The sequence below is a fragment of the Chroicocephalus ridibundus genome, chromosome 7 (assembly GCF_963924245.1).
Source record: "Chroicocephalus ridibundus chromosome 7, bChrRid1.1, whole genome shotgun sequence".
NCBI classification, from domain to species: domain Eukaryota; kingdom Metazoa; phylum Chordata; class Aves; order Charadriiformes; family Laridae; genus Chroicocephalus; species Chroicocephalus ridibundus.
Genome location: NC_086290.1, coordinates 5,810,135 through 5,822,940, shown reverse-complemented (window position 1 = coordinate 5,822,940; position 12,806 = coordinate 5,810,135). Strand labels below are relative to the sequence as shown.

Sequence of the window (12,806 nt, the reverse complement as noted above, 5' to 3'; positions counted from 1 at the left end):
TTTATACACGGTCTATGATTAGCTACACAGAGACTGAAGGTGTGGGAATTTTTCAGGAAACAACTTAAAGCTCCCTGATTGCATGTGTTGGAGCCTTGAGTCTGTGCTAAAGTCTGACAGCTTGTAACAGTCCTCCAGGGAAATACACCCTAGGACGCACCGTGCTCAAGTGCAATATGCTTTCACCTTCTCCCAGGCGCTAACTCCAAGAGGAAGGACAGAAATCACAGACAGTAGCTGAAAGCTCCCTTCTAAGTGGGGAAATCTCAGCTTTGGCAGATCTGGTCTCTTGAAGTCAGCAGGACAAAGCAAAGGAGAGCTCTGGGGGGAATTTACGATTTCCAAACAAATACAGATAGTTGTTAGCCACAGCCTGTATGTAAATAAAAATACAAACTTAAAGCGCTTGTCCCAACTAGAAAACTTTAATTAAAAATTTCCATACTTAAAAATTTCCACTGCCGTGCTACATGTCAGGAAGCCGCCCAACTTTTAGGATGGGCACAACAAATACCAATTTTCAGCAGTTTCCAATGCATTTGCCTGCAGAAGGGTATTCTTTTAGGCAACTCCCGTTAGCACCGGGCAGGCGCTCCCCTTCCCCAAGCAGAGCAGGCGCCCGCAAAGCACAGCAAGGATGAGGTGCGGCATCTGCGTCCCTCCTCTGACCTTTCCACCTTCCCACCTTGCACCGATGGAGCGACACCAATTATATCCTTGATGTATCACTGATTAATGGAAAAGGGTTGTCAAGCATGGGAACAGGCTGCCCAGGGAAGCGGCTGAGTCACCGTCCCTGGAGGTATTTAAAAGAGGTGTAGACATGGTGCTGAGGGACGTGGTTCAGTGGTAACTTGGCAGTGCTGGGTTAACAGTTGGACTTGATGATCTGAAAAGTCCAACCAAAACGATCCCATGATTCTATGAAACACAGCGTACTGTGGATGGTACTAGGGATAAAAAGGCAATGTATATGGGGATGAATTTACTCTGTCTCAAACAGTTTATGTGCTTCCAGGATGAAAAAAGCCCCCTATTTTTTTATTATGGCCATATGCTACATACAATTTTTCAAGAAAACCGCATTCCTAAGCTAAGGATAAGGAGTCTAAATACCTTTTGAAGACAAAGAAAAGAAACAACTGTTCTCACTATGCTCTAGGTTAAGTAAGTGCTTAGCAAACATACAGGTATTGAAACACTTCACAAAGAATACAACTTTCCTCTATTTTCCAGTAAAATATAGGAAGAAATTAACAACAGAACGTTGAGACGTAATTAAAACTTAACCTAAATGTTAGAATTTAAACGCCATGGTATTAAGAATGAGAGAGGTGTGACCTCCTGGTGCTGGCAGAGACCCCTGCACCGGGCAAGGAAAAAAGAGGTGGGAGCAATGTGGCTCTGTGCCCTTCCCAGGCAGCATCGCCACTGCGGGGGAATGGAGTTTTTGTGCCTGGGCTTTGGGAATTTTACTGGGTTTTTTTGTTACTTGGAGGTAAGACACTCCATCCCATGAAGCACCCCATGTACCAAAAGCTCACTACAGTACCTCAAACCTCTGGCAGTGCCCAGAGTTCCTTCAGGACTGTCTTAACTCTGCAGAGCTTTCAAAGAAGAATTTAAATATAACGTCTTAGGATAGCCAAGTGCTCAGTGTCAGGTAGGTTGTATAAAACTGAAAGGTTTCATTTGATTTGTCCAGCTCTGGAGCCCTCAACACAGGAAAGACATGGACCTGTTGGAGTGGGTTCAGAGAAGGGACACAAAGATAACCAGAGGGCTGGAGCCCCTCTGCTGTGAGGACAGGCTGAGAGAGCTGGGGTTGGTTCAGCCCAGAGAAGAGAAGGCTCCGGGGAGACCTTAGAGCCCCTTCCAGTCCCTAAAGGGGCCTACAGAAAAGATGGGGGGGGACTCTGGATCAGGGAGCGGAGTGACAGGACAAAGGATAATGGTTTTAAACTAAAAGAAGGAAGATTTAGACTAGATATAAGGAAGAAATTTTTTAAGATGGAGGGTGGTGAGACACTGGCCCAGGTTGCCCAGAGAGGTGGTAGATGCCTCATCCCTGGAAACATTCAAGGTCAGGTTGGACGGGGCTCTGAGCAACCTGGTCTAGTTGAAGATGTCCCTGCTCATGGCAGGGGGGTTGGACTAGATGGTCTTTAAAGGTCCCTTCCAATCCAAACTGTTCTATGATTCTATGATTCCAACTTCAGTTGCATCAGGACTTGAAGGCACCTAAGATTTAACAAAATCAAACTAATTTTCTGATTTGCCATTTATAGCTTGTTTATTCATTGCGTTACAGCAACTCTGAATAGAGTGTGAGGAGTAAAAAAAGATCTTTTCTTCTGAAGCAGAGAACAATCATTAAAAACACTTAGATCTATGAAGTATGTAAACCATGGTACTTGTATTACTTACATAGAAACCCACGACTGCTGAAGGGCTTTCAGCGTTCACAGAAATACTTTGTCACGATACTGTATCAAATAGAAAACTGAAATATATATAAGCATCTATATTTCTCCTCTAAATTTAATGAGTGAAAAGAATGAATCTCTGAATTAACATTTAAAATCTCAATAGGACTAGGCTGATATACTCCTGTCTAAAGATTTCGAGATTTAATTTTGATTTGATGCGTCTTGCTTTTAAAATACAAGATTCCTTTGAGGACACGAACATACCGCAATTTTAAATACATTACTTAACTTAAAATCAGTAGTAGGGGGGCTTCCTAAGCTAGATTTTTTTGGAGAGGGAACAGTATATGAGGGAAAATTGAATTACGCTCCAAGAAGTATTACTCACAATCTTTTGTTTTCAAGAGAAATTTTGTGCATCACTTGTGAAAACAGAAAGGTTATGATGAGAAGTGATCACCTTATTTTTGTGATTAAGATAAATTCATATGTACTTTCTTTTTCATTTCAAGCATGATGCTACGGAAGGCAACTTGACTTACTAATGAAGACGAACTTCAGTCCAAAAAAGCCCTGTTTTATAGAAGACTTGGGATCTGTTTTGTAGAAGACTTGTGTCTGCAAAATGACTGGAAAAGGTAACAGGTCTCAACCATCCGACAACACCAGTGGAACAAGCCAGCATGTCCCAAGGCCGCCCTGCCCACAATTCCCACCACCTTCCATGAATAAAAAAATTAAGCTAAACAAAGCTGCATGTTGCGATGCCTTTGAAGCAGCACGTGCTTTTCCCACTGATTCCTACCCAGCTGCTGCACATTCTGAAACGTCTAATGCAAATAAAGATGAGTAGCTTTTTATCTTGTTTATTCCTCTTCCCTCTTCCTTTAACAGACAGCCACTTCTGACAGCGTTATCAAGTGAACTTTGGGAAAAGGAATTTAAAAGTGCTCTTCTTCAAAATAATCTGAGTGTATTTTACATCAGTACAAGAATGCTAAGAATATAAAAGACAAATGGTGTCTTTTCTTCCCTTCAAAACCCACAATAATTCCTAGACTTGCCAGTTCGTGGAGAAATAGTCAAAAGTACGGGCTGCTATTAGGGTAATACACCATCTTGGTGTTTCAAACGCTCACACGAGGATGCTGCTTGGAGGGCGAAGAGGATGGAAGCAGCGTTGCTCATACTGTGCACCCCAGGAGACTGGCTCAGGAAGCGGAATATCCATCTCCATGGTTCAACTGTCCCTTAACAGATGGCTAAATGAGAAACATTAAAAAAGCTGAGCTGCGGAAGGGTGAGCCAGGGGCTCTGAGGGATTCCCCCAGGGTGGCAGTGGGTGTCTGGAGCAGCCCCGCCCTGGGACATCAGGCACCTCCATGGGGCTGAGCCACGATGTCTGCCCATGGGTGTGGGTCAGGGTCAAGCCTGGTGAGGCTCCCAAGGTTAGACACAGCCCTGGGATGGCCAGGCAGGGCCAGGTGGGCAGATTACTGCTGCTTTCTCCAAATCCTCCAGAAGGCGGGCTGTGCCCAGGAGCAGACACGCTGAAAAGAGGACACCCATTCATTTCAGATCCAGATTTCTTTGGCTGTTGAATTGCCTGGGACGGCCCTTTCTGATTTGATCACAGTGTGTCAAGGCTCACTGCACTTTCCCAGCATGGAAGAAAACCACACCGTGTTTTGGCAATACCTGTGCTGTGTACAGTGAATCCAGCTGAAGACCCTTCAAAGAAAGTGCCTGTCCTTCAGTGGGGGTTGAGGAGAGGTAAGAGAGTCCTCGTGATATCCTCCAGCAGGACGCGATGGAATCGATCAAACCACCTCTGGTTTCCCACCAAAGAAGCATGGTGAGAAAGTATTAAAGGCTGCGGTCAGAACGAGCAGAGACATTCTACTGTGCGCTTTTGACATGGTATTTGTCTTGAATTTCTGCTTAATCAAAATTGTACCTGCCTCGCTTCAGGCTCACGCTATACTAAATTTCAAACTAGAGAATGCCACTGAGAATCTATGAGCTGCTTATTTCCGCTAGTTTTTGTTATCATAAGCAATATAAAAGTGTTTATTAACAAAAATTATGGATGAAAACTATTTCATTATTTACATTTCCTTATTCCAGAAACATTCCTCCTAATCTGATGTAAATTAAGGTACAATTTCACGTGCAAAGTTTACCAAGGAGTTACAAAGCATTAATAAAAGATATTGGCAAAGATTGTCGAGATAGCCAGACAAAAGGAGACATGCTACAGTGCCCAGCACAAATTCAAGGACCACAGAAAGTTATTAAATCACAGTAAAACACACAGACTTATTGCAAACTCATTTGGAGACGCTCACATATGACAACTGTTACAAAAAAAGCAACAAAGCTGCTACTTCTGAGTTTATTTTTTCACCTTTGGCTTTCTCAGCTAAATTTTTACAAAGCGTTTTTTTTTTCTTTCAACTTCTCAGGTCAGTAAGGCAAATAAGAGCCTCGGCAGCCAAATGTGGTACATCCCTTTTACTTCACTGCATCCAATTTACCTGAAGATCAGCAATTTTCTAGCAGCTCTAATCCTGGGCTGTCCTCAGCCACAAGAAACAATTCCACCAAACTGTGGGATGCCTTCACAAATTCCCATTTGTGTTGTACATCAATGACTCACAGACCCATCCCGCTCTCCTAAGTGACTTTACGGAGTCAACCGTCTCCACGGTGAGCAGTCACCCGCAACAAAACCTTATTCCACTGGTTCAATGGGAACCCTGGAAAAGGTATTTTGTACCTTTCCGGGTAAAAAAGCACTAACACAGCAGTGGATGGAATCTGACCCAAAGACAAAATTGATAATTTTGAAGCAAATCACAGTGTTGTCAAAAAATGTCTTTTACTGTTTTGACTGCAGCACACATTCCTCTAGAGAAGTTTTGGTATAGCAACTACCTAGGTCTTCTCTGTGCCATTATCGAATGAAGTTGATTAATGACTGTAAATAAGCCAAATTAGCCCAAAGTTTAAGAAGGAATAATCCACACAATTTTTAGGATCTCTCTGGATAAATGGGCTTAAATGAAAATAGTCCGCTATGGTACAATAGAGCATGTGGCCTGTCCAACACACACGTGAGACTGTGAGACCTCTTTCGCCCCGTTACCTCACCTCCACAGCGTTGCCGCTACCCCTGTGCATTCAGAGCATGGTATAAAATATTTAAGATTGAGGAATCGATTGAAAAACTTAGTATTTTTTCTTTAACATAGGTCTTGGCAACAAGAAACAACCTGCCACATGCCGGCAAAGTAACATAAAATAGCTGATACAGTTTTAAAAGTGAGAGAAGTCATCCTCCTCACAGGTGGTTTTTTAAATCTATTTTTTTATCCAGTTCATCACCAATAACCAGGGATTTTAAAAGTGCTTATCTTTTATAGAACTTGAAATCATAGCATCTTAAAGTAATGTTGCTGACCCTGCCAAGACAGGACATGCTATATCATAAAGGAATTTAAGGTTTAGGCCTAAATTATGGCCATTAGAAGAGGTTGGTTTTGAGGGAAAATCAGAGATTAATGGGGAAAAGAGACTATACTTCCATGATTAATTCTTGGGGTTTTTTTAAACTTTTTGGAAGTTTTGAAAACTTCCAAGAGGTTGAATACTACACTACGTATCCCACGGTATCATAGTTGCTTAAAAAAGTAATTTTTCACACAGACTAGATGCACACTTTTAATATCAGGACTTTGAGACACTGGGATAAATTTATGGAAATTACTTAAAATCTTTACGCTTTGGTATCTTATATATATGCAAAGAAAGGCCTTCATGTTTAATAAGGATTTATGTATCACAAGTAACCTCTCATTCATCCCTACTTTTATCCATATGCTTTATTCAGCCATGTAGACTAATAATGAATATAAGTTTGAAGTCACCTTCAATTAAATCAAGTATTCAGATGTCCATGAAAGAAGGAGAATAATAAACACTTACAGGAAGATGTGGACAACGGAAAAGAAGAGGAAAGCGGGCAAAGTATTGTGCTGTTTATGGCAGAGCAACAGCTGTAATCTCTGACCTCACAGATCCAGCACACTGCCTCCAAAATATTTCACATGGTAGAATAAAACCAGTGGCAGCCAGTGTGAGTGTGCAAATGAATCAACATACTCATAGCGCGTCCTCATAACGTATGGCCAAACGTAAGAGGGGAGACTGCTAAAGACTGCAGAAAGCAATCCTGAAACAAACAGAAAACAACAAAAAAAAAAATGCAGGACTTTGGAAATCGAAAGATGTCTTTGAGTCATCACAGTTTGAAAATCAGCGATCTGCACTAATCCACAGCCCTTACGCATCTAGCGCCAAGTGCCTCGTCTCTCCTCTCTCTTCATCAACAGAGGACGTGGACACCATCAGCCCTCTGGTACCTCCCTCCCTTCTCAGGAGCAGGCTTTGCCTCACTGGGCTTTGTGCAGGGAGAAGAACCACAGCTATCCAAGCCAAACTTTTCCAAATCCAATCAAGCATGTGCATTGATCTTAGCCTGTATTAAGAGTGCTGATAAAAAAATTAGTCAAAAATTCATAATAAAAAATTAAAAAAGCAAACACATTGAAATTCAGTTCCGAAGGATGGTTTCCAATTTTGCCTGTTATAGTAGACAAAATAGTTCAAAAGGTTATATCTATCTGTAAAGCTTAACAAGCCTCGTAGCGGCACACAAAACTCCGATTTCTATACTCCTGTGATGGGCTTTTACCACCGGCACCAGTATTACACACAAATGAACTCACAGCTGCAAAACGCAGCACATGGATATTGGCTTTATGATGCTCTACCGTTGCTTGCCTTTTCCTCTGTCTCCCTGTGTTTTCGTAAGTACTAGAAAAAAGCAAACAGCAGACAGTCTAAATCTAATATTATACAATAACTTTAATTGTTTAAATACTCTTTCGTTTAAAAACACGAACATTGTTTGCCTACTGCCGTTACGACTCTGTCAGGAGCTCTGTTTGAGATGGCTCTCCAGCAAACCCTTTCCCTTTGGCTATCTTTTTTCTGATCACTGCTTGCTGTGTGGCAGGCACTTGCTCATCTGTGTTACACAGATGTAAATAATTAACGGAGCCACAAGACTCATCTTTTCTACTGTAATGTAGCTGATAGCCACTGGAGAGAAGCAGAATAACTATACTGAAGGTTGAACAGAGGCTGACGAAGAGGCAAAAAAGAGGCAGAGGAAATTTTTCTAAAACAGTTCGGCTTTGGATCATTATCCAGAAATTCCTCCGGGCAGACATGGGCCGGGACAGGGCTGGAGTCAGAACCCACCAACCTCTCCGGGTGACCACGGTGAGAGCAGCCACCGGAATCGGGACCCGAACTAAAAGTGGGTTTTGCCTAACATAAACCGACCTACTAAAGCTGTAAAAGCCATGGAGGTAATCGGGCTGATAATGGTAAAATCAGCTCGTAACAGCAAAATCCACCTAGACTCCTAAATGCAGTTGGACATTTTGCATCTAAGAATTACCTCAAATAGAAAACTGCCCCGGCCAAAGGGAGAAAAACCACCTCCTCAGCCAAAACCCATCTAATCAAACAGTTTGACAAGACTGGAGTAATTTTTCACTGCTCTAAATTTAACTATTTCTGGATTGAATAGCATGACAATGTGATTTATTTTTTATTTTTTTTTTCAAACAAGGTTACGGTTGGTCTGAGAAATCAATGGCCACAAAGGGAACACCGAACCTTACCTGCCCACCAACTTTTCTGCAGCCTCTCTAGTTAGAGAAAAAAAGCAAAGAACAAACGACAGCAGAGGCAAAGAGAAGGGGAGAGGAAACGAGACTGGAGTCGCCTGGAGTGTTCCAATATTCTTTCCAAAGAGTTCATACACTGTGTCAGAAGATTAACGTAATAAATCAATTAATAAATATATAGTACTTAAAGACTGCCACACTGTATCAGACTGAAAATTACTTTAGAGGAGAGGGTAATGCAGTACATAACTGCACTTTATAGAGGAACTGACACGGACCTAAAGACCGAAAGAGAAATACGTTTTAACGGGATTTTTTTCCTTTGGGCGTGCATTTTTTTGGATGTCAGTGAAAATGTCTCTTGATATCACCAGCAGGGCTGCATCTTTATGCAATAAGGCAACAGAGTGTACTTTGCATAACACACATTTCTAAGACATTTCCATCCCTATAGAACAGATGATAAAACTCTGGCCTTTACTAAAGTTAAGGTAAATATCCTAATTTTTGCCTATTGCATAAAGCAAAACCTTCTGTTCTCTCCACTGCTTCATTAGATGCTGGAAAACTCATCTTTTTGTACACATTATCTGACTTCCATTGTCCCAGAATTACCAATTATCTTTGTTTTATGGACTCTAGAAATACATGCATATGTACATATATATATAGTACCTTAAAAAAGGTATATATGAACTACTAGTTCATACAGTAGTAACTACTGTTATTATAACTACTATTAACTAACTACTAGTTAATACAGTAAATCACACTTTCCCATTCCCTGTTCTATAATACCCTGGAGTTATGAATATAAATATTAGAAATGGGTCTTGCACAGTTGTTAAACCTCTGACTCTTCTTAAATATTGCTAAATTTCACCCTTAGATTTTTCATTTGAATTTTTCATAAATGGAAAAATGTAACCTCGTAAAATTACACAGTATGGAAGAAAATGCATTATCTTACACGAACTATAAAAAAACCCCTCTCTGCAGTCAGAAAATACTAATAAAAATATCTAGGTGTAGAGAAAAGGGGTTGGTGTTTGGAAGCAAGAGGAATGAAGAACCCACAAGAGGACACACGTGGCATGAACTTTTCTTACAAATCAAATCTGTATCTTTTCTTGAAAAACTCAGTGTGTCAGAAGTGTTTGATTAAAAACAACAATAAAATAATGCTCACCATTATAATCTTCCATCACAACTGCCCAGTACAATATAGTTACACATCAATGACTTTTAGTATTTTTATATACTTGCTCAATGACCGCAGTTTCCACTTGTGCAGTAAAACTTACCACATAGACAACAAGAGAGAGATAATTTATGTTCTTTGCCACAGTCCCTAAAAATTAAAAGCTAAACCACACTTTTACTATGCTCTTGCATGTAGGACGCGCGAGAATATAAAGGAAGGTCCTTGTATGTACCTATACATAAGCAAAAACATTGCAAATTTATATTCCCTGGTTATTTTTGGAGAATGAGTTTGCAAACATTTGTCAATGAAGACTGTAGGAAGAGAAGAAAAAAAATTCTCTGTTTTCAGGAAGCAAAAATAATTTATATTCTTTGTACTTGCAGAGACAGAAAAGCTTTGTTAATGAATTTTTTTTTTGTGATTTACTACAACACACTAAAGCAATACTTGATGATCACTGAAGTAAAACATGAATATTGTCTCATGTAGATGGTCATTCCTCATTAGTTACAAGGAACCTATTTTTAATTTGGAGATTTTTCCTTAATTAGTGTCACACATCTCAAGGCGGTCTTGTGTCAACGGTCGTAATGACTTGATGTCTATGCGCAATCCGGAATGGGCTGCTAATACAGCCGCAGCTTGAGAAAAATGATAATGAGGTGAACAAAAGAAGTGTTAATTACTTCCACAATTAAAGTACCTAATACCAGCAATATTGTAGCACATCAACCCTTACAGATATATACATATCCAACGCGTATAAACGTCAGTGGAAAAATGCATGTAGATCTTCTTCATAGAATAATACAGTGGTGCCATAGAACAGCTGGATACAGGGCGGAATACGACATCTGAATCTCTGCAGCGTACTGGCTCTATTAGACATTATAAAAACATGTTAGACTACATTTACACACATCATCCAGCTACATATATTCCATTCTATCCCGTTCCAGCTCAGCTCCTCATTAGCCTGCAGAAATTCTATTAAAATAAGGGAATAGTAGGAGTTATTTACTGGACCATATCTGTAACAAGCTCTGGAAATTTTGATGGAAATCCTTCTATGGCCCATATCTTATGAACATTTATGAACACGCACACACACCAACCTCAAAAATGTCTATGGATTGAGACAGAATTTACTAAGTTCATGTTTGCACCAGTATAAGTGGAATCCAAACCCAGAAATAGTTCTCAAGTCACAAATAATGTGAAATTTCACAGGATCTATGAGATTTATAACATAAGACACAAGTGCTTTAAAAACAAGAAAGGACTAGAACATACACCGATACCTTAACTTCTTATTTTAAACAGCAAAAAAATGAAGTTTGCGTCTCGTTTGCAATACATTAAGACTTTTTAGTAGATGATGTTAGTATCAACATGCATGTTTTATTTATGATTTTGGGGTAGAAATTCACCATTAAAGTACGTAACTGGGTTCTGTAACCACATGAAAATCTAGCTCAGAGGGCCAACAGTTTCTAAGTATTTGAGCTTTTTTTAAAAAAATGTTATTAAATCTGCATTACTTATTCATTTTAAAGATTATCTTATATGTTCAATTCAGCTTTACTGCAGTAACTTAGAAATACATCTCATGCATTTTTAAACTGAACTACATAGTTTGCAATCATAAAGTTATTCATTTTTATTTTGTACACAGACACATAAATGTAAATTACATCTAATTAAAATAACATTGTGTGACTTGTTTCTCCTTATGCAGTCACGCGCCAAAATGATGAGAACAATTTTAATTGTTCTAGGCACAAAATTTAACACTATAAAGGATGTAATCAGGTTTGTTGAAGTACACGCTATGTCAAAAGGTAAAAATTATAGGGCTTCATATTCTATAGATACTGAGGGTCCTATTTGATTCAATATTGGTTTTTAACTATAAACTGACCTGGAATGCCTTTAATTTCAAACAAAAAGTAACGTAGTAGCGTATATCAAGGTAAAGCTTCCATCTCTCACAACGAATCCAAGTCCTTACTTCCTTAGAAACAAATGCAGGTGAACCAAAACTCATATGGATAAAAAAATTAGAACAGCTGTTAAAAGAATCCTGTATTACTTATAGGAAATGTTAAATTAGTAGTTCTCAGAGGCTTCTAAAAGGCTTTGCAGTGTGATAAGTGCTACAATTCAGAGAGAAAATTAGTTTCGCATCTTTACCAGCTACAAAACAGAACAACCTTCCCTGCCCACTTTTGTACTCCTGGACTAATTCTAAAGGGGCATTATTTAACAGGATTCAGCCTTGGCTGTATCTTTTTCACAATACAAAACCCAAAGCGCCTTCAGACAACAGCCCGGTGGAAGCAGACAAAGAGCCCATGTTAGACACAGCCGCGGTAAATCTTAGTGAACAAGCCACCACCCTCCAGCCCTTTCAAGCCAGATCTTCCCCCGTTATTGGACATGTACTAATGAAATTCATGGGAAAGTTCCAGCTCATTCAGCTCCATTCCCATTGAAAGAAGATTTTGCTGAACTCAAGGCCAGGCCACTTCAGCTGCGATCGAACACAAACACCCAGAGACATGATCCTTATCCACCTGCTCAGCAACTCTGGGAGGCTCCTGCTGGCACACAGGCAAGCCTGCACAGAGCTGAAGCGCTCATGGTTTATCCAACGTGATAAAATGTCAGTTTCAGCGTAATTCAGTATAACAATGTTGTTTGAAACAAAAGTTCGCGACCGAAATAATAGTCCAGCACACTGGAATTTCCAGGAACCTGTACCCGGCTTGAAATAAAATCCTCACCAAGATTAGGGGACAACGGCACTAAAGTCTGGTCGGCCTGAAGAACAATTTCACGTGAAATACAGAGGAGAAACAGTGGAAAAAAATATTATTTGCCTGCTGAATTCCAGCCCCGAGGAGAGCTACAGAGACTTTTTCTCCCTCATGGGCCAATAACACAGTTTTTCAGAATGGAATGTTTAGACTTTTCATTGCTTATAATGCATTTTGAGCCTTCCACCACGTCCTCAAAGAGCTGAAGACTTCAGAGGGCTCAAGAGGAAAGGGAGTCCAGGAGCGTGGGAACATTGGTAGAGGCAATGGGAAGTGACTGGTAACACCCCAGTGCTAACACCTACTGAACACTGGGAGACAGAAACCCAAAATACGTTCAGCTTTTCCATAGCTGGCCGCATTACTTCTAAAAGCAAGAATGCCATAAAACTGAGGAAATGATACAGTCGCAACCTGAAAAGTCTGACCAAAACCTGCCATGCCCAAATGTGAATGATCACTCCAACGTGAGGAAGAGCTACTCCTCCAAGTCTCAGGTGTGACTAACTCAAGGCTTTCCTACTTGGCAAGGCATTCTGTGAGGAGAGAGAAGAAAGCCACCAACTCCCAGGAAGGAGCTTAAATGAGG

At 40.3% G+C, this 12,806-nt stretch overlaps 1 protein-coding gene across 1 annotated transcript in view; it reads right to left on the bottom strand.

The window, feature by feature from the left end:
• LRP1B (LDL receptor related protein 1B) overlaps positions 1–12,806 on the bottom strand; it is a 744,151-nt gene that overhangs the window by 457,183 nt on the left and 274,162 nt on the right. The gene's annotated exons all lie outside the window — the stretch shown is intronic.